Source organism: Echinops telfairi, unplaced genomic scaffold (genome assembly GCF_000313985.2).
Source record: "Echinops telfairi isolate 266 unplaced genomic scaffold, ASM31398v2 ScPeMD7_18;HRSCAF=68, whole genome shotgun sequence".
NCBI lineage: Eukaryota > Metazoa > Chordata > Mammalia > Afrosoricida > Tenrecidae > Echinops > Echinops telfairi.
Window position 1 is genome coordinate 26,182,092 of NW_022103915.1, and position 26,864 is coordinate 26,208,955.

A 26,864-nucleotide genomic window follows, 5' to 3' on the forward strand; every position below is an offset into this window, starting at 1 on the left:
GTGGTCGGTGTGAGATTTGAAAATAATTAACAATCTACAATCTATCAAGGGGTCACGAGGGGTGGGGGGTGGGGAGGAAGGAGAGAAAAAAAGAGGATCTGATCCCAAGGGCTCAATGGAAAGTAAATGTCTAGAAACGAATGATAGAATATATGTATGAATGTGCCAGATCCAATTGATGTATGGATTGTAACCAGAGTTGTAAGAGCCCCCAATAACATGATTATTAAAACAACAACAACAACACATTTGATGGTTTAAACTTAGTGACTCCATGGAAAAAGGGTCTTCTGGTCTCTCTGTTCCTCTCAAGATTACAAACTAGAAAACCCTACTGCCCGTCACCTCTCCTGTGGGGTTGATAAGCTGTAATTGACTTGAAAGCTCCTATCAACAATTCCTCATGGAAGGGGAAAAGCTTACCTCTAACTGAACTACCATTGTCTGACTTCACCTCTAAATACTAAAGAAAAGAAAACTTATACAAGCACCTCATCAAATGTGGCCTGTATAACAGGTGTGGCTAAGCACAACACATATTTTGTTCACTGTGAGTGGGCTGTAAACTTGCTGAGTATTGTCATGGTCCCCACTCCAGGTCTAATGCAGTGATCTCAATCTGAAGATTTCGGGTTGCTTCAGCAAAGGGAAAAGAGAGCCCCCTAGAAGGTCTCACGGGGTAGAAATATTTGTTCTAGAAGGAATGTATATCACGTTCCCTCACATCTCATTAGCCTGAAATGACCGCACGGCTCCATTCAATTAGACAATCATTTAGGAAATGCAGACCTACTATCTGCTCATAGCACAGAAAGCCAGAAATATTCTAAGACAACTCACCTCCACACTACATATACCATCAGCCTCACAATAAAATGGATTTTGCGTTTCGCCAAACGTTGCCTGTACAAAAGTAAAGCCACCTTTGTCCTCTGAGCAAATGACACAAAGGATAGGGTTTGAGTGCTTATGTGTTCCCTTTTCCTGTAGGTGGATGGATCGGGCTCCCCAATGGCACAAGAGTCATCATCTCCCCCAGTAAAATGCTGGAGTCGCATCTCTGACCAGCTCCATCTTCTTTCGTAAAATGTGTAACCTGGATCCTTTGAGATGGTTCTGTTTGCTGCTTAATACATTCAAGTAGACGATGGAGAAAGCTTTCTTTATGTACCGCTAATCTCTGCCTCTCCAAGTCTCTCCACATTAAACCTCTAAGCACACAGCCAAGCCAAGGTATCATGTCCTCTGTGGGAAAAGTCTAGCCTCCGGGAGTGTCATTTCTCTGTCAAGCCAACACTGGCCTTTTCTTATGTTTCTTTTCTTAAGGGTTCACCTTGAGAGGAGGTGTCTCCTTCAATCTGTCCAATGCTGACAGGTTAATAACCTGATTCTGACAAATGCTAGAAGAGGCAGAAGGTGGCCCAATACCTGAGGTACTTTTTCTTCTACTTTTTTGCCCCTAGCCCTTAGCTACTCTCCCCCCACCGGCACCAGTCGCTCCCCCACCCCACCCCCCGCCCTACCTTCACATGTCTGTGTAGATTTCAAAATGATGTTACAAATTTACTACCATGCGTACATTCTTTGGCACACCTCAAATATCTGTGCTCCCCAATGGCACAAGACTCATCACCTTTCCAGGAAAATGCTCCAGTGAGAGTTCCCTGGGTCTATAAAATGTAATAAAATCCTTTAGAGACAACCAATAAACATTTCACTTACAATATTTAGGACCCAGTCATTGTCTAATGCTCACAGTTCTTTCTATGAGATTAGTCATGAAATAAAAGCATCTAAAGACCTTTTGCACACCAGTGAAACACCACTAATGGGGAAGACAGTGGGGATTACTCCAGTAGTAACAGACAGCCACTCCTGAAAGGAGGCAGGGGTTCTTGTTGTTCAGTCTGGTTGGAACGGTGGCCAGGCCTCCTACCATCTGCCTCATATGAGTCTTGAGCATGCAAACAATAACTAAGCCAGAGCTTTATGACTGTGGTGTGCGTAATGGGGTCAGCCCGGCCGAGCAAAATGCTGCCGGCAATTTCACATCCATTACAGACTAGAAATGGAAGCTATGAAACAGAAAGGGTATGCCGGAGAGAGTTAAAGGTCTGCAGATGTGTCTTTAATGAAATCCCACAATCAAAAGCTCCCCAAGTGTGCCCTTCCATTAGCCAGCTGCACCTTTTTCTCACTCAAGGAGGGCCAGCCCCACCAGACCGTGGAGGCACAAGGGTTGGGTGAGATAGCCTTTTCTTCTCCACCCTTGCCTTCAAGATTCTGAGCACCTTATCTCCAAAACGGAAATGTGGGCTCATGAAAAAGTGGGGGGGGGGGCAGGCATGGGTTTGGTTGTGGTCTTCAAGTCCTAAGCCTGCATGTGTTGATGTAGATAGCTTTGAGTTTACTCCTTATCCTCTCTAACCTTTAATTTCTTCATAAGTAGAATGGAGACAGTGATCCACGAATAATAACAGTAGGCACAGTATAATAGCTGATTTTAAAAAATCTATTGATTATAAGTAAAATGGCAGGCAAACTATTCCTTCCAGGACTTAGTGCTCAAAACACAGCGGCTATATTCAATATTACTATTATCAATATTCTCAAAAACCCACCGCCATGGAGTCAATGCTGACTCATGACAACCCTACAGGACAGGGCACAGCCGCCCCTGTGGGTTTCCAAGACTGCAACTCCTTATGAGAGTAGAAAGTTCCACCTTTCTCCTGAGGAGTGGCTGGTGGTTTTGAACTGATAACCTCAGGGTTAGTGAACTAATGTATAACCACCAGGGCTCACACAAGAAAAAAAATTAAGAAAATCATTAAACAAAATAGTTTCTTATGAAGTAAAGCCAATGAAAAAGGCATTGTGTTCGTGAAAAGATACTGTTTTCATTTTTTGTGTGGATTTTTGTAGATTTCCTCCCATGTTTTCTTTTGTCTGCAACATTAAATATCAGATTAGTTCTTTCTCTAATCAACATTGCCTCGAATTCTGGACAGGCAGATGGCTGGCTCTACTGGCTTCTACCAATGATGGTACATGCTTCTCTCTGGCCAATCACAATACTAGACAATCTCAGATGGAATAGCAAGCTTCTCTCTTGTCTGCCCCAAATACCTGCATACACCTTACATGGCTGTTAGAGTATTTCTGAACCATATATTTTCTGCTTTTGGTACTCACCCTTTTAAACAGTCCTTTGCTGCTTAGTGATTGTACAAGTTATGAAGATGCAAAGGGATAAGACAGATGAATCTTTTACAACTGATTAGCTCTAAGAGGGAAAGAGAAGGATTAGGGAAAGAGCACACGAATCCTCCCTTATGGTAAATCATGAAATAATAATCACTCTCAATGGAACTAAATACGTTTTGGGGGAATTATTAGACACATTTGAACACATTTCACTTATGCTTGTGGCTCTTTTGGTTGGTACTCCTCAAGCAGCTGGACATACAAGCTCGAACACAAAGATAAACTTTCTGGAGTCACGACCAGAGATATAAAAGTTCCAACAGTGTCTGAGATTGACAAGAGAGAAGAGATAGCCTGGAGAGATGATAAGAGAGTGGCTATTTGCATTTTGAGTAGAGTTTGTCACTTATACACTGTTGACCATTGGGGATGATAATTCCTTATTGTGGGGAACTGTCCCTAGCCTCTACCACTAGCTCTTGGGAATAGTCTTGCTTCTTATTTGCGGTAACAACACGACCTCCAAACACTGCTGAATGTCCTCTGGAGATGTGGGGGGACTGAAGGGGTGTGTGTGGATCACTTAAGGAGTAAAATGAAGGAGCACACATGACTGAAAATGTACATGGGTATCCCAAACAGGGAACTATAATACCAGGAAAGCCGAATTGAAACACTCCAAATGATACTGACCAAGACATGTATTATGGACATGAACGTCACCTAAAAATTTCTTAGAAGCATATGTGCTCAGGCTCCAACCTAGACCTACCCAAACAGGAACTTCAGGTTTAGTGTTCAAGTTTAACAAGTCCTCTGGTTTCCCAGCAGTTCCAGCACAATGTCAAGTTTGAGGATCATTTATGAAGAACATTGAAAGTCACAGGAGATCTAAGAAGATGAGGTTGGGGGAAACTTCAGTGGATGAGGCTATTGAGATATTGGGCTGTGCCTTTGCGGGCCCATTTTTAGTAGTTATGTAGGAAGCAAAAGAAAAATGGGAATGTGCTACAGTAAATGGGTAGTAAGGAGGTAGAGGCAGGAAATGAAAATTATTTTTCTAAGAAGCTAGTCATGATGTGAAGCGGAAAAAATAGGAATTTTAAGTGTTTGTATTAACAAATGGAAAGTTTTCATTTGCTCAGGATCAAGGAGACAATGAATCAAGACGTCGATGAGGAGTGAAAGACTGAGCTTATATTTTATCGGTTTAAGAAAAAATATATATATTTTCTTTTTGAATTCAGAAAGTAAACTTTAAGAAGTCCAGAAACTAGTTTGGATTTTTCCAAGACACTGCATTTTATATTGTTGAATTTTGAAAACCCAGACACAGACAAAAATGCTGAAAGTGCTTATTTCGCTTTTCTATGTACACAAAGTCTGTGCATACACTGACAACGCTGCCAATTCCCTACATTAATGCCATGTCATAGCTTATTCATTCAAAGTTTCAAGAAGCTAGACACATAACAGAGAACCCTGCCAAAAAATTACACAAGGAAGGAACAGAGAATGGTCTAGTTGTTTGAAAGATCCATTGCCTACACGTTTGCTGCCAGGCAGACTTCAAGGTTGATCCACAGCATAATGCAATTCAAACACTTTTCCCTTCTCCCACCAGACCACTCCTATGGGCTGGGATATTCCTAGCTTCAAGAGGACAAGGAAGTAAGGAGCTGAAAAGAACAGGGACCTACAGTTCTAGAAAGAAGTCTTAGTTCCATAAAGGGTTACTCTTCTTGGACATTTTAGCTTGGAACATTGAAGGTTAATGGTAATGGGTAGGAAGAAAGAATTTGTTGATATTTTAGTCATTTTAAAGTACTCAGTGTATTTTTTTTAAAAAAACAAAATGATAAAACCATAATTAAATGATTACTCAGAAGTGGACTATATTAGGCTTGATGAATATTGCTTAAAATGGGTTGTAATTACTTTGAAACTCATATTGTGGAAAGTTTTCAGTAGATCAGTGAGTAATGCATGAACTAGATCCCTCTTCCATTATGGGGAACAGGTTGTTGAGAACATGGAGGATAGATTGGTTAAGTACTTGTTGCCGTCACAGAATGATTCTGCTGGCTGGCCATTTCCAATGTTCTCCTGAGCTTGCTCATGAAACCAGAAATACCTAGCTAATGCCCCAGCCCTAGCTAATACAACCATTAGCATCCAGAGCAAGTATGCCATTAGGATAGCAGTCAGAGAGGGTAGGTACAAGTCATACAGGTTAAAGGCAGTAACTGGGGAAATGTTATGGTGGAGAGTAAGTATTTGAGATGTTAACTTAAGAGGTCCTAATGGCTTCAGAGAATGTTAACGCCCCAAACCAAATTCGTTATCATGGAGTCTATGCTGACTCATAGCGACCTCTTGTGGATTTCTGAGACCGTAACTGTTAATGGCAGTAGTAACCCGAGTCTTTCCCCCATTGAGCTGCTGGTGGTTTTGAACTGCCCAACGCAAAACCGCTATGCCGCCAGGTCTCCGACAAATTGTTTCTAGCCCCCTTCATTCTGTCTTGCCTGTTTGCCCAGTCTTGTCCTCCCATAATGGTCACATATTATAAGTTCATCTGCCTTTCATATGTTCACTTCTGTTCAAACGACCCATTCCCCAAATCACCTTTATAAAAAAAATCATTTTATTGGGAGCTTGTACAATTCTTATCACAATCCATACATCCATCCATTGTGTCAAGCACATTTGTATATTTGCTGCCATCATCATTCTCAAAACACTTGCTTTCTACTTGAGCCCTTAATATCAGCTCCTCACTTAGTTGAGACTCAAAAAAGAGTTGTAAAAATAGTACAGACTTCCCATGTGCCTTCATTCAGCTTCCCTATGCTAACATCTTTCTGAATCCCAATCCAGGAGTCAAAAGTAGGACGTTGTCCTGGGCACAATACTATGAACTAAACTATAGAACACACCATTTGTCATTAAACAATAACTAGTCAATGCATCCATCATTTTAGAAAACATTTATTAATAATCCAGTAGATGTTATACACCATTGTAAGCATTTGAACCAAATCAGCGAATCAAGAAGGCACCACCGGCAGTGGTGCCCCAGTGGCACTCACATTCCAGCTGGCAGAAGCCAGTCCAGTTCAGCTCAGTCTGAAGGTAGGACTTTTACTGAGCACCCTTTCATATGATACAAGAACAGATTGGAGCGGGCATAGATGCCATGTCTACCCGAAAGCTGGTCCACATCATTGGCTCACATGTGCTATCCTTTGAATGTTCTTTGCAATTTCATATCTGCATTCTTTTAGCCCTATGGGAGTTTACACTTAGTACACTTTTTCTCTCATCCAAGTTATGTTGTGACAATGTCTGTGTTCATGGTATTTATTGCTATTTCCCCAAATTGTATTTCCAACAGTTATAGAGCTAGTTAGATTAGACCATGCAACAGTATAAAAATAATTACTAATACAAATACAATATTGTTTGACTCTAACCCCAAGCATACATCTCAGTGCCAAATGAAAGAAAGGTAGGAACACTTTTGTTATTGTTTTACACTTCTTATCAGCCATGCTGTCTGATTTTAAAGAGTCTTCCCTCCTTATATTTTACATAAAGCTATAGACTCACAGAGACTTGGCCTAGCCTGCTGTTTTGTAGACTAGAGTGTGAGGCAGGGTTCATTTTCAAGGTCCATCTCGCACTCACGTGAACAGTTACATTCACAATCTCCATAAGCCCCTCCTTATGAGAGACTAAGAGGCTATATGATTTAATTTTTCTTTAATTTTTCTTTACATTGAGTTCAACTTGTCAGATGGTAGCCTGACAAATACATAACATGTGAAAGACAAAAAGACAAAGAAAAAAAATTCAGAACAATAATATTAAGACTTTAAGCAGTAAGATATTATCACAGATATAGCAAGGGATTGTCAAATATTCACAAGCCTGAAAGAGATCAATTAAAATGGTCATTTCTTTCAGGCATGACATTAAAAGGAGGGCTCGATCAATATTTGGACCCTGAGTTTCTCCTTGCCTGGTTGTTAAGTCACGCTGCCTCTGCTGAAGTTGTTCCCAGACTTTTGGAGAAACTTACTCTCAAACCCATGGCCCTCCACCATAAGTAAAGGGGCCTATCTAGTCATTGTGAGTTTGGGGAATAAATCATCACCCTTGAGTTCGTTTTCTGAAACAACAAATCTCATGGAAACCACAAGTTCACTTTAAACATACCAGAGGGCCAACAACTGATGAAGCAATGCCACCAGCCAGGCCACACCATTATTAATCCTCAACAGAAAGAGAGAAATGAGTGACCACAGGGGAGACGTCAGTATAACAGTCACTGAGTACCGATGATGTAAAAGAACGATATTCCTGAGCATGGGAATGTTCTGCTCTACAAGAAGAGAAATCGGCATGCACTTCCTGCTACTTCATGATAACAAGGGAAACAAGGGTGCACTCGCAGGGACAGCCTCCACCTTGCAGTGGGTTTAGTCTGTTTCCTCTTTCCCTGAATCATGATGGGCCCACATTCATTCTCTGAGTATACAGAGGATCTCACCCATGCTCTACTTTCTGCCGCATATTACCTTCCTGTGTCCAACGTGTTTCTGTCCCTGCCCCCTCCCTCGCGTCCCCACCTCTCTTTAAATAATTGTGGGTTCCATAGTGGTGACTAAGGTCAACAGTTCAAAAACACCAGCAGCTCTAGGGGAGAGAAAGATGAGGCTTTCTACTCCCTTGAAGATTTAGAGTCTTGAAGGCCCACAGGGCCAATTCTACCCTCACCTCTAGGGTTGCCACGAGTCAAACGTACTCCATGGCCATGAGATTAGCTTTGGTTTTAAGTGATTTTAGTCTTAAGCCCCGGTGGGATAAGCTAACCACAAGGTCGGGGCTTCAAATCCGAAGATTAACACTATCCTGCGCCTAAAAAGACTGACAACCTAGGAAAACCCTGTGCAGGGTCCCTGCGAGTCAGAGTCGACTCAAAGGGAGAGGGTTGGGTGTGCTCGTGGGTGATCTTTGGACTAAGTTAGAAGCAGAGCATTGATTGATTTTTGGGTAAGTGTTATCTTACCAGTGTCATGCAAAATCAAAGCAAAGCCTATTGTATTACAACGCGATTATCATGGGCACGGACAGTTTAGATGACCATTTAGTAGCACCTATCTAGACAGGCCTCCTTTGTGTTTTGGCTATAGGATCAGCTCTGTCCTTCAAAGCAGTTCCATAACCTTTCAGTCTAACGCTCAGCATATCAGGCTACTCTATCACTATGCATTATAAGGTGATACCTCACTATGCATTAGCTTTACACTATCTGCCCCATAGCAAAGTATAAGACCCAAAAGGAGAAATGTTCTCTTTTACTATGCAAGTAAATGTTCAATTGGCTCATGAGAAGTACATAACTATTTTCATGTTAAGCAAAGGAGAACTGGTCAAGCTATAAGTAGATGCGCACTCATACAAAGTACAAGCTTTGAAATGGCTTATGGAAAAAGAAGAAAAGGTCCCCAAGAGACCAGTTGTAGAAATACAGGGATACCTTAAGCTGTTCCCTCTTCCCATGTTACCCACATGCATCAAGGACTTCCTGTCTTCAGACACAGTACCACACACACAGGCATACACAACTCATTACTCACAGTAAGTACAATGACACATCTCTACTATCATTTTCCTATTCACAAATTCTACTACCTGACACACAGTTCCCAAGGTGGCCTTCAACCACTATAAAATTATTGTTTTGTTTGCGAGGTGGAGAAACACTGTCATCCATATTTCATCATTCCCTTTGGCATATTCATTTCGGTCCTGACCAAAATAAAACATGCTAGGCTGCAGGTGAGACTTAATCTATTTTGACATGGATAGGATGAGCTAAGTTAAGGAAAAATATAAGTGCTATTCTAATAAAGCATATTTCTGTTTCTAAACCAATCACACCCTTCTCTCTCTTCCTCTCTGTACTCTGGACTCCCCCGCCCCAATCACAAATTAGATACTCAAGTCTTAGAGCAGGGGTTCTCAACTTTCCTAATGCTTCAACCCTTTCGTACAGTTCCTCAGGTGGTGCTGACCCCAACCATAACACTATTTTCATTGCTACTTCATCACTGTCATTTTGCTTCTATGATGTGAAAGAGTCGTTCAACCCCCAAAGGTGCCAAGACCCACAGGTTGCGAACCACTGTCTTAAAGGGAGAGACATTGCTAATTGGGATCAGTTATAAAAATCCTCTATATCAACCAACCTTGTTAAACTACAAGAACTCATGCCTCTATACTGTCTCTTAAAGTTTCTGTTTATTACTCGAACAGAAGTAAAACCCATTACCAGCAAATTGATCCCAACTCATAGTGACGTGAGAGGACTGAGTAAATGGCCCCTGAGGTTTGGGAAGGCTACAAATCTTTACGGAACCAGACGTCTCAGCTTGCTACCACAGAGCAGTCGATGAGTTTGAACTAACAACCTTTTGGTTTGCAGCCGAGCCTCTAACAATTCTGCCACCAGGGCTCTGTTTATTGTTCACAGAGAGATTCTATTCAGTGAATTCAGTTATCCTTATCTTTATAAAGTCCTTTAAGGTAAGTTACGAAATAGCCTCTTATGGTAAACTCCATATGGATTTCTATATTGAGTGATAATGTTACAAAGATATTAAATATTTTAAAGGGTACTTTAAAATAATAGTTTGTGCTTAGAAGGGGAAGGAGAAGCCATCATGTATCTGATTCCAATGAAAATACACTTTGGCATGGTTCAACAAGACTGTTTTTTAAATTATTCATTTGTTGGATCTCTTGATGTTAATTTTGTTTTTGTATTATCTTCTCTTATGGACTTAACCTTTTTCGCTTGGAAATTAACAGCTCCTATGAAAAGTCTTCCTACTATAATCTGAGAAGAGAGAACACAGTTGAAGAATTTAGTTTGGGGATAAGCCCCTCTTTGGGATTATTCTCTTCGATTCCATGAGGAGGAAGGACAATTCCCAAGAGGTTATTTGTACTCGAAAAGCAGGTTATTACTTTTTGTTGGATTTCAAACTGGGTTGTCTTTATTTTCCCACTAAACGGAGCGGTTCAGAGCCATTGCATTAAGAGACGGTACTTTTTTATGGCATTCCATTCTCTGGTATCTGTCTAGAAATTTTAAGCCTGAAATTTCGTAACTTCAAGCACACTGAAAAGGAAAAAGAAAAAGGAAGGTATATGGTGCTATAGTGCGGGGGAAAGGAATCGGGTAGAGTTGAGAACAGGCAGAGGTTAATTAAAAAACATTAAAACTATATGATAAAAAATAATTTATGACAAAGAATTATTTCATTAGCTGAAGTTTGTTTATAGAAGTAGTGTCTAACACATTAAAATGATATCTATACGCTATAGAAGTGGTGTTACCGTTCTGCATTATGTTTACTAGTAGTAGTATAGCCGTCCCATGATCCAGTCACTCTTTCCATCAGTTTCCCTTAATACCAAGAATGCGTCCTCAGAAGAGGCCATCTAAGATTCAAGAAAAAATTACTGTGGTTGCAGGCAAACCATATTATGTAAGAATGAAACCACAATTCTACACTCACATGTTTCTGGGCCAATGTACAATGGAACCCACAGAGGAAATATCTTGTAGCGTCCCGTTCAATGAAAGAGCGCTGGCAAAATAGAATCTTGTGAATGGATCCCTAGGGTCATGAAAGTTGAGCTCTGAAATGCTGGATAGAGAAATTGCTAAAGGCTTACCCAAGGGAAAATACAATCCTACTATAAGATTAAAGTTCTCATGGAACCAAGAAAAATTAAGACGAGACAACTAGAGGGATGGAGAAGCCCCTGCAATGATAAAGAGGAGAGGGCTGATGAATTGCATGTCCAGGACTTCACGCCAGCAGGTAGAAGGGGAAAGTAACTATCTCTAATGAGAAGGCTTAATGAGAAGTCGATTACTCCAAGCCTGGTGTCAACTAATGAGATGGTACAGACAGTAATAGAAAGGGATGCCTAGTTTTCCTTTTTTAAATTTTCCATACAGCCTGGCCCGGGGCAAAAATGGAAAACTCCATCTTCTTTTTAGAGGTCAAGAAGTTTACAAGAAAAACTTTAAAGTCTGAAAACGTAGTTATCCTGCTTTGGGAAGAGAACAAGTAGATTGGAAGGACACTGTGGAGTGGGGAAGCCACTCCCGAGGCCTGGCTTTCCTTTCATGCCTGGATTGTCACCCTGTATGGCTCATATCTAGCTATAGCCTTATTAATTCATGTGTGCGTACATTTGCTCTTTGGCGTATGCCAATGATCTATGACTGTTCCCCCATCCTTCCTGGTGGAGGGTAGCTACCGTCTGCACCTGTGCAACTTTCCTTCAGTCACACAGAAAACATTAAATCACAAGCTATTCCGCACACATGCAGTAAATGCCGTGATATACAAGTAATAGGAAAATCACCGCCAAAATGTCTATGTGGTTATGGAAGACTTCACTTTGTGAAAGTTGGTTCCACTGAGCATGGATGGAATGGGTCGGAATTGACTAGGAAAAGGTGTGCATGTGTGGGAGTGTTTGGGCATTGGGTGTGTGAGTATATGTGAATGTCAGGAATGTGTAGATGTTTGGTATTTGTGAATGCACACAAGAGCATGTGTGTTTGGTGTAGGTGAGGACACAGGAATGCATGCATTTGTGCACATTGTGTCTATGCATAGAGAGTCACATATGTGCACACATATGCACCGCATGTGTGTGCTTATAACTATATGCACATGTGCATATACCTGTGTGCCATGCACCAGTGTGCCAGTGTGTGACCACATGTGCATATGCATACTTGTGTGCACACATATGCTGTGTGTATTATTAAAAAGGATTGCAACTGGGTTAAGGAAAAAGTATTCAAACTTGTCTCTAGGATCAGTGAATGGCTGCCGACAAGCTCTCTCAGTAACACACTTGTCTTAGACTCATTGGGATGCCTTCCATCAAAAAACCAAAAACACAACCAAAGCTCCAATCAAACCAGCAAATTCCAAAGGGCTCTTTTGAGCCAGTCAAACTCAAGACAGAGCGGTCAGTGAGGGCAGTTATGGAAGCCGTGGGAATCCCAAAGGTGCAATCTTGATCACACTGAGAGCACAAGACGGTCACGTGCAGTGAGCAGTAAGACATTTTAAGACACTGAAAACTGTACTGCTGGAAAAGGTCCAGGAGCGTTGCGCCAAGCAATTGTTTCCATCACAACAATGCACCTGCTCATGCTTCTAGGGTAGCAAGGCTGTGCTATAAATATTTCTTGGGGAAACCTTACCATACCCATTCTACAGCTCTGATCTTGCCCTTTCATCTATATATATATATAAAGGGCAAGATCAGAGCTATATATATATAGATAGATATAGATATAGATAAAGCTATATATATAAATAAAGCTATATATATATAAATAAAGCTATATATATAAATAAAGCGATATATATAAATAAAGCTATATATATATAGCAAGATCGGAGTTATATATATATATGTATAATCTCTTCCAAAACTCAAAGAACATTTCTGAGGAACACAGTCCCTTGAGATGGAACTGCCATTTTGAAGTGGTGTATATTGAAGAGGACAGAATTCTCCCGGGGGGTGGGGGGTGGTGGTGGGTGGGGGGGCTGGAGATAAACACAGCCTTCAGGAGTGTACAGCCCTGCATGGAGGATATATCAAGAAATGGTAGCTACTCATTTCAATATGTAATAAAGATTGATATAATTCTATAGCAATACCTTTTTAAAACTTAACTCTTAACATGTCTGAGAACTGCTATAGCAGAGCCTACATGAAAACCTGCTACTGGAGTCAGCAGGAAAGGCAGGGAGGACCTGCTTCTATGTTTAACAGGTGTAAAGGATGGCAGCCTTTACTCCTATGAACTTGAAGTAACTATTAAGAGACTTAGGTCATGGGCAATATGAATGATATTTGTGTTCAGGAATGTCTTCTGAGCTGTACTAACATATTGCTGACGTTCTTTTCCATTCCCTTCTACTCTCCAGTCTACTGGTCAATCATCAAAACTCTTTTATCTATGTGTCTCCTCCTTCCCAAGAGGATTATTTTAACCCGTCATCCATTTTTTAACCCGTCATCCATTTTTTTTAACTAAAAAAGGAAAGTAAAACAGATTCCACTTAAAAAATCCAGAAGTATTTGCAAAATGAACTCTGTTTTGTTTGTGTGTGTGTGTGTGGTTACATTTATAAGACAGGTGGGAGAAGAATAAAAATGCCATTTAGTTTTTAGAACTAGGGACTTGGCTGCAAATCAACTCCTCTCCAGAGAGGATGAATCAGTGGTCATTTCTAAGCATCAACGTTTACACAGGTTTCTCTTTTGAATAGTCTCCTCTCCACACTGAATACAGTCTTGGTTTCAGCCAACTCTCAATAGAGGGGCAACTAGCACAATATCATTTTCCTGAACAAAGAACACTGGAATAGTCCATTTTGTTGATTTATAATTTCTTCATATGTTGCTTCATCAGTGTCTATAGTAGTCACAGTGTCTTCCACACCTCCCAGTATCATATTTAAATGCTGACCATAAGCATGCAAACTTCCTCAGCACTCTCGGTCATTTTGCATTTTCACAAAAATGGGTTCATCCAAGCAGAGCCTAAAGAGATCCAGAGGCTCCTCTCCTGTGTTGGTAGTTTGTGGCTGGTCCACATCGTCCACCATGTTGCCATGTTTCCATCAATTACTTCTCTTCCCGTTGCCACCCAGCATCCAGTATCCAAATTCCAACCCTACTTCCACCTGGACCATAGCATTCCATTCCTCTTTCTTGAAATTTTCCCAAAATGTCCCATTTTTCTTTGTAGCACAAGGTAGTGAGAAGAACAGGGACTGAAGTCAGTGCTTCCACTTTGGCTTCTAGCCTGCTGCGATCTGCATTTTTTGAATTAGTTACTTAAATCATTGAAAGTTCAGGTTCATCCACTATACAATGAGGATAGTTATCTCTCAGATTTAGAGAGGTGATGTATTAAAAGCAAGAATTTCAGGAGTTGGCCCATGGTAGGCACACCCCAACTTTACATAATCTGGCCTTAACCCACTTTTTCTGAGTTTCCTATTTTTCCCCATTCACTCTATAATCTAGTTCTGTGCATTAACCCCTTCTTTCATACAAACACACAAGAACTGTGTAATGTCTCATGTTTCCAAATGTTTGACTCTTCTTGTTTCCTACTCTGTCTAACAATACTATGCTTACTCTTTAAGGAGCAAAACATGGCCCCAAATGACCTTTAATTGAAGACTTTTTATAACTGCCACTGATCCTCTATTCCTTAAAAAATAATTACATATGCCATCAAGGAGCTGCTACGACACCGTTTAAATATGTCTACATCGCCCTTCATGTCCCACTGAGCTGTTGGCTTATGGAAATCTACAGCTATCCGCTATCCTTTCCCATTGCCTTTTACCCAGAAGATACTCACTGAATATTTGGGGAGAAGAATCGAGGACCCACCCTAGATTCCCAGAGACACTCCAGAGTGAACAGTCAGGAGGCCTGGCAGTCCAGCCTTGAGTCCCCTTACCACCCTCTTCCTTCCGGTAGCACTTGTCTGTGACTCCACGAAAACGTAGTGTAGCAGGATGGGTTATTATTAACGAGAACAAATTGTGCTAGCATTTTCTTTACCATCTCCAACCCTAGGAAAAGGGTGGCCAATCAACAAAGAGGATTATTCTGAATGGTCCTCCCCTTTCCTCCCTTGGCTACATGGCCAATGGCCAATGGCAATAATGGCTAAATATTGAAAGTAAGATACAAGAAAAATCTAATCCTCCAAAAGTATGGATGTAGGGAAAGTTGAATCTGTTATCTTTTATTCAAGTATTAAGTCTGCTCTGTGTGCACTAGTTTATCGCCCCCCATGGGAAACACATGTAAAGATCGGTGGAATAATTAGGGACTGGAGGCTATATCTTAGCAATAGAACAGTTGCCTCAACCGCCACAGGAATCCACAGGATCCATCTCTCTCTGATGTTTGGGACCGACAAGAAAGCTCCCTGGGGCTAACAAAGAACCTGTAGGTCATGGGTCCAGACATAGTAGGAGCACAGCATGATTTAACCCCATAACCCTTCACTGTGCTCTGAGGTGAGAGGGTGTGTGTCCCCGTTTGGGGTACTGAGTTCTGTGACAGGGCATTGCATGCCTTGTTTGCCATCTGAATGATAACACTGCCATCAAGGTCGACAGAGTGACCTGCTCTTTCTTGTGCCCTAGACTGAATGTAAGCACAGATTAGCAGCTCCTCAGACCAAGAAATCCCCCTTTCCAAGGCAATCCAATTTTGCCCACAAATCTGAGGTTTCTGTTAAACCCTTGCTAGGAAGCAGATCTTTATTAACAACACCTTTTGGACACCCAAGATCTAGAAGCACAAGCTTCAGGAAGAAATCAAAGCATCCTCTTAGTATCATTTTCTTAGATCATCTAACAAAGGACACTCTGGACCAGTAAGAATATGTTAGTAACACACTTCTCTTATTCTTAAAACACCTGAAAGACAAACTATAGATGAAAAAGTGAGGGAAGTCCAAGTCAGTTGGCTATTCCTATACGTCTTAACTAGTAGTTATTGAAATTGAGTGGAAGCAGAGACATGATTGGGTCCTTTAAAGTGACCCCTGCCCCACCCCATACCCTGCGCTTCCTGTCTTCATATCACATCCAATTATGAAAATACTCTAGATGTGAAAGTCTGTAAGTCTCTTTTTTTCCATGCGCCTCTCTTTTTCCCAGATGGCTGCATACAGACGGTTGGCTGCAGGCACTAGAACAGAGTCAGTGGTCTGTTTCAATGAAATGGCTCTCCCTTATTATGACTGACAGGTACAGAATGTTCTGTGAGTGTGAGAGCGAAGCACAAAATTAAACTACATATCGGGGGAAAGTGCCCTGGAATGATCTCTTTGAGGACAAAACAAACCACACTCAAAAGAATATAAAGAAGAAAGCATGAGGAGGTGGCTTCTCTCCTCCGTACCTCATGACAATGCACGTGTTTCATTCATGAACTTGAAGAGGACCTTGTTTACGGAAGGCTATTTAGCCCACTTTTGTTTTGCTTATTTCTTCTCATAATGATGATTTTCAGGCATTTATCCCCATAGACCAAAAAGATCCTTAGTACAAAAATAACAGCAATTGGTCTGCTTCGGTAGGTCAGGAGAAGTTAGAAGCACCCGTCTTGTATCCAAGAGGAACTTTTATACTTTTCTAGTGAACATAAAGCGATATATACTATTTTGGGTTCATAAACAAGAATAATTTTTCGCCAATTCCACAAATACTTCGAAGAAGTTGTCCTGTACTGGGCTCTGTGATGATTTACAGCCTACAGCTAGGGAGTTGAGCCCCATTTCTGGAGACCCCTCTTGTTACAGAGCAGAACTGCCCCACATGGTTCCCAAGGCTGAAATCTTTGTGAAGGCAGTTGCCATAGCGTCTGTCCTAGAATAGATGATGCTGTGCAAACAGCATCGTGCCCTATGTCCTAAGTAGGGTCCCCACTGAGTCACCCAAGAGCGTTGCTGTGGTAAACACTACTGTGTGATTGACTACCCTCTATGTCTTCTGTCTTAAATAACTGTTTTTTGTTTGATTGTTTCTTTTTTCACTCAGAAATGGGGTAACATTCTTCTCAGGGATTATGGTTACAACCCCATATCATGAATGGGCTCCATTAATTGTGGCAAACCTATTATTTGGCAATGATTAATTTAAGGGTAACCGTGTGCTGAAGGTTGGCCCATGACACATCAGAGGAATCTCTTGAGGGGGGTGGGGTGTGAGTAGCAGGCTTTCAGAAATCTCCCCCCTGATAAAAAGTTAAATAGGATGCCTCCTCTTCCCTCTGGCCTTTGCACGTCCAATGGAGAAGATATTTGGAGCTGCAGCAATGATTTTGCCCAGCCATGTGGTCTGGAATTCCAGTCCCTTCCTGTTTGAAGTATGCTGATGTATTTCCTATACCAGGTACCACTTTGGCATCCAGAAAAATCCTAGTAGGGAACATTGCTCTGAGTGGTAATACTCAACGGTTCTGTGAATGTATCAAACTCTCTCAACTTGAGTTACAGGAAAGCAACTGAAATTAGAGAATGGATCTAAATTAACCAGACTCTGCAGCATTCCAAGAAATGTGTGTGAAGTCCTTGTCTGGAGGACTGTGGGCATACCACACCCACAACCAGAGGGAAGCCATGAGCTCCAGGTCTAGGAAATCACCCAATAAGGAAACTATAAGACTTGTCTTCTATCCAAGAGATGATGCATAGGTCTACTAATTAGAGAAGAAAATACAGCGTGGCTATAAACAAAATGAGGCTGCTAAGTAAACAATTTTACAAAGCACATAATTAAAATACATACGTTTTAGGGAGTTGGGGTAAATGTTAAAATACGAGGATGCGTTTTTATTAAATAAATAAAATTAATTGGGATTGCACTCATCCTGCTATACATTAGAAAACCAGTCCAGGGAGCAAGCAGAGTGACGTCTAGGTCTAGGGGTGCTTTAATCCAGCAACACAAAGCATCTGCAACCCCAGCTAACGTGGGTCATCCGCTTCCCTTCCCGGGCGCCCTCGCCGAGAGCTCTTTATTCCAGTTTGCTTTGCAATGTGCAGTTAGATATCAACCCAAGAGAGTTCTCCAAAGATATTAAGAATTAACAAACACCTTGTAAAAAGATCCCTTTCTGAGAGGTAGCAGCGGGGGAGCAACAGAGACGCAAACAGCCTGCTGTGTACTTGGAAAGGGCGCATATGTGCAGTCTCTGTTTGATCTGTAGGGCAGCCTTGGCAGGCCAGTGTTAGGATTTTGCACATTTCTGACATGGAGTGCAAACTGTGGGAATGCCACTTATTAGCACCGCTGGTATTTAGTGGATTGCATAAAGGGGAGCACTACATTTACATAAAAATATACACAAACGTCACCTTCTAAAATGACAAGGCATATATTGAAATAACTGGATAAGGGAGCTATTCATTCTGCAATTTGGAAGTTAAGGCTGAAGACAGATGTATCAGAACCACAGATTTTGTCTGGGAACGACTTTCGGTTCATCCAGGACAGTCACAAATTGCTCATTCAATAATGCTTTTCCCGTTTCCTTCTGGCCTGTACACTCATCCATTCAGTCCACACAGACAGAAATCCTTTCCTGAAGATTGATGTAAATTCGCTCCTTAATTTTCACTCAATGGTTTTTTATGATATACACTAGGGCACTAGGTTAGAGGCTTGTCTTCAGGAAAAAGGCAGAAAATGACTATTTTTCTTCCTCGTCAACCAAGTTTCACAACAACCAGGGCTTTGTTACATGTTAGCCGCAGTCACAATCCTAAGACTGGAGGAACAGACTTCCTCTACGGAGTCTTTTCTGACCCACCGTAGCCCTACCGAACAGATTACAACTGCTCTTTGGGATTCCTGAGACAGAGTCAGGCACCTGCATCTTTCTCCCACTGAGCAGCTGGTGGACTTGAACCACTGACCTCATGGTTAACAGCCCCTCCCTTAACCCACTACTCCAGCAGGCTCCTTTGGAGTAGGCCAGACCTAGGCAAGATATTTGCTTCTGGTCCCTTTTGTTTTCTCTACTCTTCAACTTCAGGCGATGCTTCGTGTCTACAAGACATTGATCCCAGCTTAATCCATGATAGGGGCCTCCTGAGGTTCATGTAAGGTTGCTCAACAGGAGTATTTGAGGTTAAAAGAAAAGTCTAGAAACATCGAAACCTTTGAAGAGCTAAGGAGTGGTTGCTATGAGTCAGCACGGACTTGATGGTAGTGAATAAAGGTAGGTTATGATAACTCACTGCCATCGAGTGGATGACAACTCACAGCGACCCTATAGGACAGGGTAGAACTGCTCCTGGGAGTTTGAGAGACTTAGTGTGAACAGTGTACAGAGCCCCATCTTTCTGTGGACCTTGTGGTTAGCAAACCAAAGAGTAACCACCACACCACCAGGGCGCCTTCAGGTTAGGATACCAAACTTGAACTCACTGCCACTGAGTCAATGCTGACTCACAGTGACTCCCCCACCTCCACCCCCTCCAGCCACCAGCCTTGTGGGTTTCTGAGACTTTAACTGTTTATGGGCGTAGAAAGTCCAGTCTTTCTCCTGCTGAGAAGATGATGGCTCCAAACTGCCGGGCAGCTGGGTTACAGCCCAACTTGTGACCACTGTGGTTATCCTAGGAGATAGACTGACTACTGTGGCCAACGAAATACTTTGGTTTGAACACGTAAGAGCTGCCATAAGGCTGGGATCCTCACCACCATGTATCTTTCTAAAAGAAAAGTTCTTGGAACGCAGAAGGGTGACTATCTATATACATTTTTTAAAGCATATATAAAATTAAACTTTGTAAGGGATCTCATAGAATTGTGTAGACAATAGGGAAGAAACTATATTGAGATGATCAGCATGGAGGGAAGAGGGTTATTTTGTTTTCTTTTCTTTGAAACACAGTGACTCACTGCTAGAACTGGGTCAGCATGAGAGACTGGAGAGCTACCTGGAGAGAGATGTGTAGATACTAGGGAGCTACCTGGAGAGAGATGTGCAGATACTAGGGAGCTACCTGGAGAGAGATGTGTGGATACCAAGGAACAAATCTACATGGAAATGATCAGTAGGCAATGGGGTAGAGGTATTCTTTCCTCGAGTCTAAAATGATTTACTACATGTTTTAGATTAACTATCTCCCTCCAGTAACATCGTGCTAACTATATTATCTCTAATCGCTCCAACATTGCCATTTATCAAGTGCTCAGTAAATATATGTTAAATGCCCTAATGAATGAATGAATCGCAATAATGTACCAGTCTGATTTCCAGGAGTTACAAATGCTTAGCATCCAAAAAAGGTTAGCTGACTGCGGATGACAGACTTGAATTCACAGAAGTGGACAGCACCGCTGAAGTAGACCTAACGCTATAACGGCACATGAAAGAAAAAAAGCAAACTGTAGGTTTGAGTGCTAAGTAAGAATAGTAATGTATAATGGCTTGGGGTGGCAGTTGGTTAAGCTGGTAAAAGCTGACCGCAGATACCCAGGCCCCAACCACGGCCATTAGTGGGGGAATTAAGCCGGAGTCAAAGGCCTGTCGCAGCAGAAATACACACAGAGGATAGTCACATTAGCATAACACGAGGCAGCCAGAAATGATGACTGCCTCTAATCTTCAAATGCTCAGGAGTTCAGTTACTTTCCGCAAATGACCTGTCTGCTTTGATGCATTGGTGTGTTTTTTTTCCAATTTCATATTCACACACACACAGGCATGCACATATGAACACACACGGGCATGCACATATGAACACACACAGGCTTGCACATATGAACACACACGTACCACCTCCACCACCACCGTCTTTTTACAGGCACGATGTATCGATCAAGAAATTTAAAAGCCTAATTTTTAACCATCTCCCTGTCTACAACCTTCTCTATTGCTTTTAATTCCAGCCCAATGCTTTTCTCCTTCCTCTGTGATTTCCAAAGGGCTCTCCGTTAGGCTTCCTGCTGTCTGCGACAGAGCCCGTCATCAGGTATGCACATCTACAGCTTCCGAACAGCCACTAGCTGTCATCAAAAAATAAATAAAATAAAAACACAATTCTCTGAAAGCACTAACAGGTGTGTGTTCATACAAGGGTAAGACTAACCATCAATGGGCGAAATTCTTTTCTCAAACAATCACTGAATTGGGTGACATAGAAGTTGCATAAAGTTTGCAAAGAGAATAAAAATTTTTGCAGAGCTGTGAGACTGCAGGCTGAATAAATCGGACGCATTCCATTGTTGCATAGAGTGGAATCAACACTTCAAAATATACACACTGCTTTATTTCTGGGGGGTTTTCTGCTTTCATTTTTTTAAAAAATGGTGCTTATGTTTTGGAGTCTTTACACCTGTGCGTTTGGAGTGAGTGCCAGGAAGAAGAGAGCAAGCTAAATCAGAAGACAAAGGTAAAGGAAAGCCGAGAAAGACTTCAGAGGCACAAAGCTTGGGGGACAAATAGGGGTTCAGTGGTCCCCTCAAGGCGCTGGTTGACGGTTCTCCATCTCTAGCATGTTCCCCAGTGTCCGCTCCTGCCTGATAAGGCTGGTGCATTCTAAGTCAGATTTCATATCTATTTTCTCTGTCCCCTACCCACGAGCTGACCTCACACAACCTCCAGTTCTCTAGCTCAGCTCTGAGAAGACCACACTGAACCGGCTCCAGAAAACCCCTGAGAATTGCATCCTTGGGTTAAGTTGCCATATTGTTGTCTCATAGCGATCTCTATTTCACCCAGTCCCACCGTTATTTGAGAAGGGGCGGGGGGGTGCGAAAAAAATCAATCAGAATGATATATGGCTCTTCAGTTCTGAAGTAAAGCCCAGTCATGTAGAAAATAGAGGCGGCTCCGTGCTCTAAGTCTGACAGAGGGTGAGCAAGCTCCAACCCGGGCGCAATTATCTTTTGAAAACAAAAGAAAATAAAAAATGCACGCCCGTCTCTCCCAGAGACAGAGATTTATCTCACCTCTGCACCGCACATCCTCCTCTCAGCAATGTCAGAGGTAATGGCTTTGCCCACGGTGCGTACAGTTTCTATGGCTTGTCAAACACAATGGGAGTGTAAGCAATTGTGCACGTGTATTTGCAGGATGCAAGTGATGCCTCTGGACGCCTGGCACAACTTCCTGGTCCCAAAGCCCCTTCCTGGGTACAAGCCACCAGCAAGCCCCACCCTGTGCCCACAGCTGCACTCTAACGGAGTCCCTGCTCACTTCCATCCTCGGTACTTTGGAGTAAATATCCTACCCTCCCAAGCCCAAAAGGACACTGTCCCCCTCCTAATATCCTGTGTGATGAACTCTCTACTTTACAAAATTCATGTTTTATGTTATCTTAGAAACAATTTTCTTTAGAAAACCAAAAACAAACCAAAAAATCAAACCCACCAAGCCCATTGCTATCCAGTTCTTTTCAACCCGTAGTGGTGCTATGTGCTCCAGAGCAGATGTGTGCTCCTCCAGCCCTCCAGAGCAGGAGTCTTACTGGGTCCATTTACAACGGCGAAGACCGAGGCCTCCGCACTCAGCCAGGAGGAAGCACTCAAGCCAATAGCACATGGTGAAAATCTCAACTTATGTTTATTATAAGCTTCTATTTGTGTGCACTAAACATCTGTGTGTAGATAGGTGTGTGTGCGTGCCTGTGTGTTCATCCACATGCTCCCATTTGTAAACGCAAGAGCAAAGGCCTGGGAATCTGCTCTTGCAGATGTCAAAGCTGGTTCCAGCACAGAGGAGAGGGGCTGGGCAAAGGCCAGAGGAGACTTTTGGTTTGGACTGATAGCTTTCAACATACTGTATATACTCGTGTATAAGCTGAGTTTCTCAGCACATTTTTTATGCAGTTTTTGTGGTCCCATGAGGTGCCTTGGCTGATATTCGGGTGGGCTTATACTCGAGTATATACAGTAATTTGAAATACTTTTCAAGAGCCTGCCTGCGTCTTGTCATGAAAACCACAGAAAGAAAGGGTGAGACGATAAATGAGGATCACTGGTCTTCTTGGCAGGTGCAGCCTTTTGTCCTAGATTCAACTGAGACTCAATGTCCAGTGAATTCCCCCAGATGCCAGACCGGTGACCCCAGTCAGGACATAAACTATCAATCCCTCAAAACTTAATAGCATGTCCTCTTTGATGCAAAATAACCCCGTTGTAAGTAACATTAAGACAAAGAAAATATCTCTTAAAAGTTAAAAACCAAAAGAAATACAACCACTTCATTGTCCTTTCCAAGGCCCGTCTTTAGATTTGCTTTATAGTTGGGTTTCTGCATTTCCATTACTTTAATTTTATTTATTTTTTCCTAAAGATCATTTAATTGGAGGGCTCCCTCAGCTCCCACAGCAACCCATACATCAGCTGCATCAAGCATACCCGCACATATGTTGCCATCATCATTCTCCAAACATTCATCGTCCACTTGAGCCCCTGGCATCACCTCCTCCTGTCCGCCCTGGCAACCCCCTCCCCCAACAAACCACAAATGATCACTATTATCACATCTAACACAGACTGCTGTCCCCACCCCCCTCCTACCCCCATCAGAGAAAGCCAGTTTCTTTCTCATCCTTTGGGTTGAAGTTCCTTTGCAAGGAATAAAGAGTCCCAACAGCAATATAAACACAACAAAAGGCACACATTGGGAAAGATTAACTTGAAGTGCTTCCCCCACTTCCTCCTCCCAAAGCACCAGAACATAGGATCCCCTTAATCACTCACTTTTGTTCCTGTTCTTAAAGTAGTATCACCTCCTTTCAGAATGTGCAATTGCGAAGGTATGGGAAGCAGCCCTGTCTGTGGGTCTCCTGGGGCACTAACTAGGTTTTTAAGATCACACATCACCTGCTATAATTACCCTGATACCATCACCCACTGACTCAAACAATCACCCTTCTGGTAATACCCAAGGCACGCAAAACTGCGCCTGATTATATAAGCCACAAGCAGGAACACCTGGGACAAAGTGCCCCACGGGGAACCTCTCAGATAAACTACTTGATTTCTTAATCCTGCTGTCCTTCTGTCAAATCAGCTGGAAAGCAGGAATAGGGGGGGGGGGTGAAAACCCCCCAGCGGAATCAGGTGGCTGAACCTGAGCAAGCTCCAACTTCCAGTTCCATTAGAAAACGCTGCTTTCATGAATCCTTCTTGTGTTTCATATATATATATATATATATATATGGTGTGTTATCAAGTTTGGAAATGTCCATCACCTATGATAAATATGCAAGCATCTTATCCTAGCATTCAAGGACTTAGGTCAGTGGTTCTCAACCTTCCTAATGCCATGACCCTTTAATATAGTTCCTCATGTTGTGGTGACCCCACCCCCCAACCATCAAATTATTTTTGTTGTTACTTCATAAGTGTAATTTTGCTACTGTTATGAATTGGGTGACCCATGGGTTGAGAACCACTGACTCGGGTAATATGGTTAGTTTTCTTCAGCTATTCTCATGGCCAGTCATGCAATTCGCAGCTCTGCATGTATGAACCAAGTGCTTTGGGCACTCAGAGCACACTCATACAAAGACAGGACATCAATCAAGCCAGAATCCTGTCACAGGAAAGAGGAAGAATGGTTGTTCCATCCTGCCTGCTTGGGGCCACCTTTTGGAGTGAGAAGGGAGGCTGAGATGGTGTGGTCTACCCGCTGAATCTGGGGAGAAATTTCAGCAAGGCAGGGCCTCTTCTTATGGCCCAATGTTCTTGGTCACGTGGCTTATGTGCCCTGGGATTTCCGTTTCCATCGTCAGGTCCTTTATCTCTAAGTGTTGAGCATTATGTCCCTGCTCAAAACTCCAGGTTTGAAGCATTAAGAGCTTTTTCAATCAAATCCTACATAAGATTGTGCCACCTGAACCTGCAGCAGTGTCTCGGCAGTGCGGCGTGTCTGATCCTGGCACCTGTGTGCTTTGTGTTACTGAATCTCTAGTATGTGCGATGCTGTGTGATGGATAGCATGCACTTCCCACAGAAACCAGAGCATTTGGGCTCACCTCTGTAGGCAACTGGTGATGTGAATGAAGGATCTTGGGAAACAAATGGAATGAGAAGAGGCAAGGGTGGAAAGGGTCACTGGGGACAAACAGAAAACCCTGGTGCTATCAGAAGCAGGCAGGGAAATGGAGCACTTCCTTAAGACCTTTGGGACTGGGTACAAAAATGATGTGCCCTGTTCTGGGTACAACAAGGGGGTGAGAAGCAAAGGGACAGGAGAAGATAAAAGTAAAGCCCAGAATTTGGATGTAATTATGTAACGATGACTCCGCTGGAGAAGGAGAGCACATTCTACCCCATAGTTACTCGCCACTCTAGCTATACAGCTAGGACAACCTCCTCCACACTGAACAGGGCCCACAAACATTTCCAGAGGCCAGACACCTTCCTTTCCCACCACACCATACCGAGACATTTCCTCCGATAGTTTGATTGTCACCATACTCCATGAACTAGGCATTCGTTCCTGTGAAAGGAAGTCCCCAGACAGCTTTCCTATGAGTTGTTGTCTTCAGGGCCCTTGAGTTGGATCCGACACGTAAGGACTCCATGGACCACAGGAAGGAACACTGCTCAGAGCAGTGCCATCTTCACAAGGGTCGTGTGTGAGCCCATTGCTGAAGCCCCCGTGTCCATCCATTTGACCACCACTCTGTGAAATCTGGTAAACACGTAAGCCCTCAGCCAAAATGCCTTGTGATTTAAAATAGAAAACACTCCTGCAGTTTTAATAAAGTCAGTCCGCCACAGATTTGCCAATATGGCTAGGTTCTCTGACACCTCAAAGACATGGTAATCCAAAATGGGTTCATTCCAAAGTTTGGCTCAAGGAAGGAGTCAGATATAATTTTTCGATGATTACTTCGAAAACACAAAGATAACACCAGTCCCCCACCTGATGGATGCCTTCAAATCAAGAAAAATTTTAAAATAACTTTAATTTATATCAAATATATGTTCTTGAAATAAGCCAGGAAACGGTGATGAGGTTGAGAAACCCCCCAGGGAGTCTGCTGTGCCCTTCCATGTCCCTGCATGGTGATGGGATGTGCAGAAGGACAGACCTGGGCTGCTCTCTGCAGGAGCTTGAGGGTCTGAAGGAAGAGTTCTGCAGTGGGTTTCTTGAGTCTGAAGAGGACTTTATAGATTGGTATCAGACATATGGGCTAATAGCAGACTTATGGACTTGATCAGGTGTGGGCTGGGATGTTTTCTCAATTTACAATTACTCTTTTATATAAAACGATTGTTCGTGTACACACACACACACACACACACACAGTTCTGCAGTCCTCATCTCCATTGGGGGGGAGCGGTGGCAAATTCTGATTTTAGCAACATCTTGCCGTGTACCAGAGTTATTTTTGAGGTTTCCTAAGCTTGTCAAAATTTTTCTAGGTGTTAGTTTTGTGTTCCTTGAAAACCCGGGAAGCAACAATCACAAAGCAAGCCCTCATGACTTAGTGGCCTGTTCTTCATTCACGTATGAAAGGACTGTTGATCAAATTTACCGGTAGGGATTGAGCGTGTATACTTGTGTTCACGATGGGACCATCTACAGGAGATGTATTCCTTCTCTCTGTTCTTGTCCTTTGATGCACAAAGCGAATAGCCTTCTTCCCAAGACACCCTCCTCATTTGCTGTCAATTTTCTTCAGCTCTGCAAATCTTAATTGCTGTGTAACTCATTGGGTATTGAAATGACCAACCTATCACTGACCATGGAGACCCTGTCCTATCATTCCTCTACATTTATTAATACCTGGAAGTCATAGCACCTACCTCTTTGTGACCTCCACATTGGTTTCAAGGGGTAGCTGCTAAGCGGGCTTCCATGGACTAACTCCTCTGAGACAGACCAGGTAAAAGTTAAGAAGCATTGCCAACCAACAACCAAACTCACTGCCACTGAGTCGATTCCAGTGAATAGCAGCCCTATAGGACAGGTAGATTTGACCTGTGAGTTTCCAAGACTGTAGCTCTTTATGGGAGTAGAAA

At 42.5% G+C, this 26,864-nt stretch overlaps 1 protein-coding gene and 1 pseudogene across 13 annotated transcripts in view; both read right to left on the bottom strand.

Moving 5' to 3' along the window:
* NRXN3 (neurexin 3) overlaps nt 1-26,864 on the bottom strand; it is a 1,902,419-nt gene that overhangs the window by 842,105 nt on the left and 1,033,450 nt on the right. The gene's annotated exons all lie outside the window — the stretch shown is intronic.
* Nucleotides 13,630-13,937, bottom strand: LOC101649775 (annotated as a pseudogene).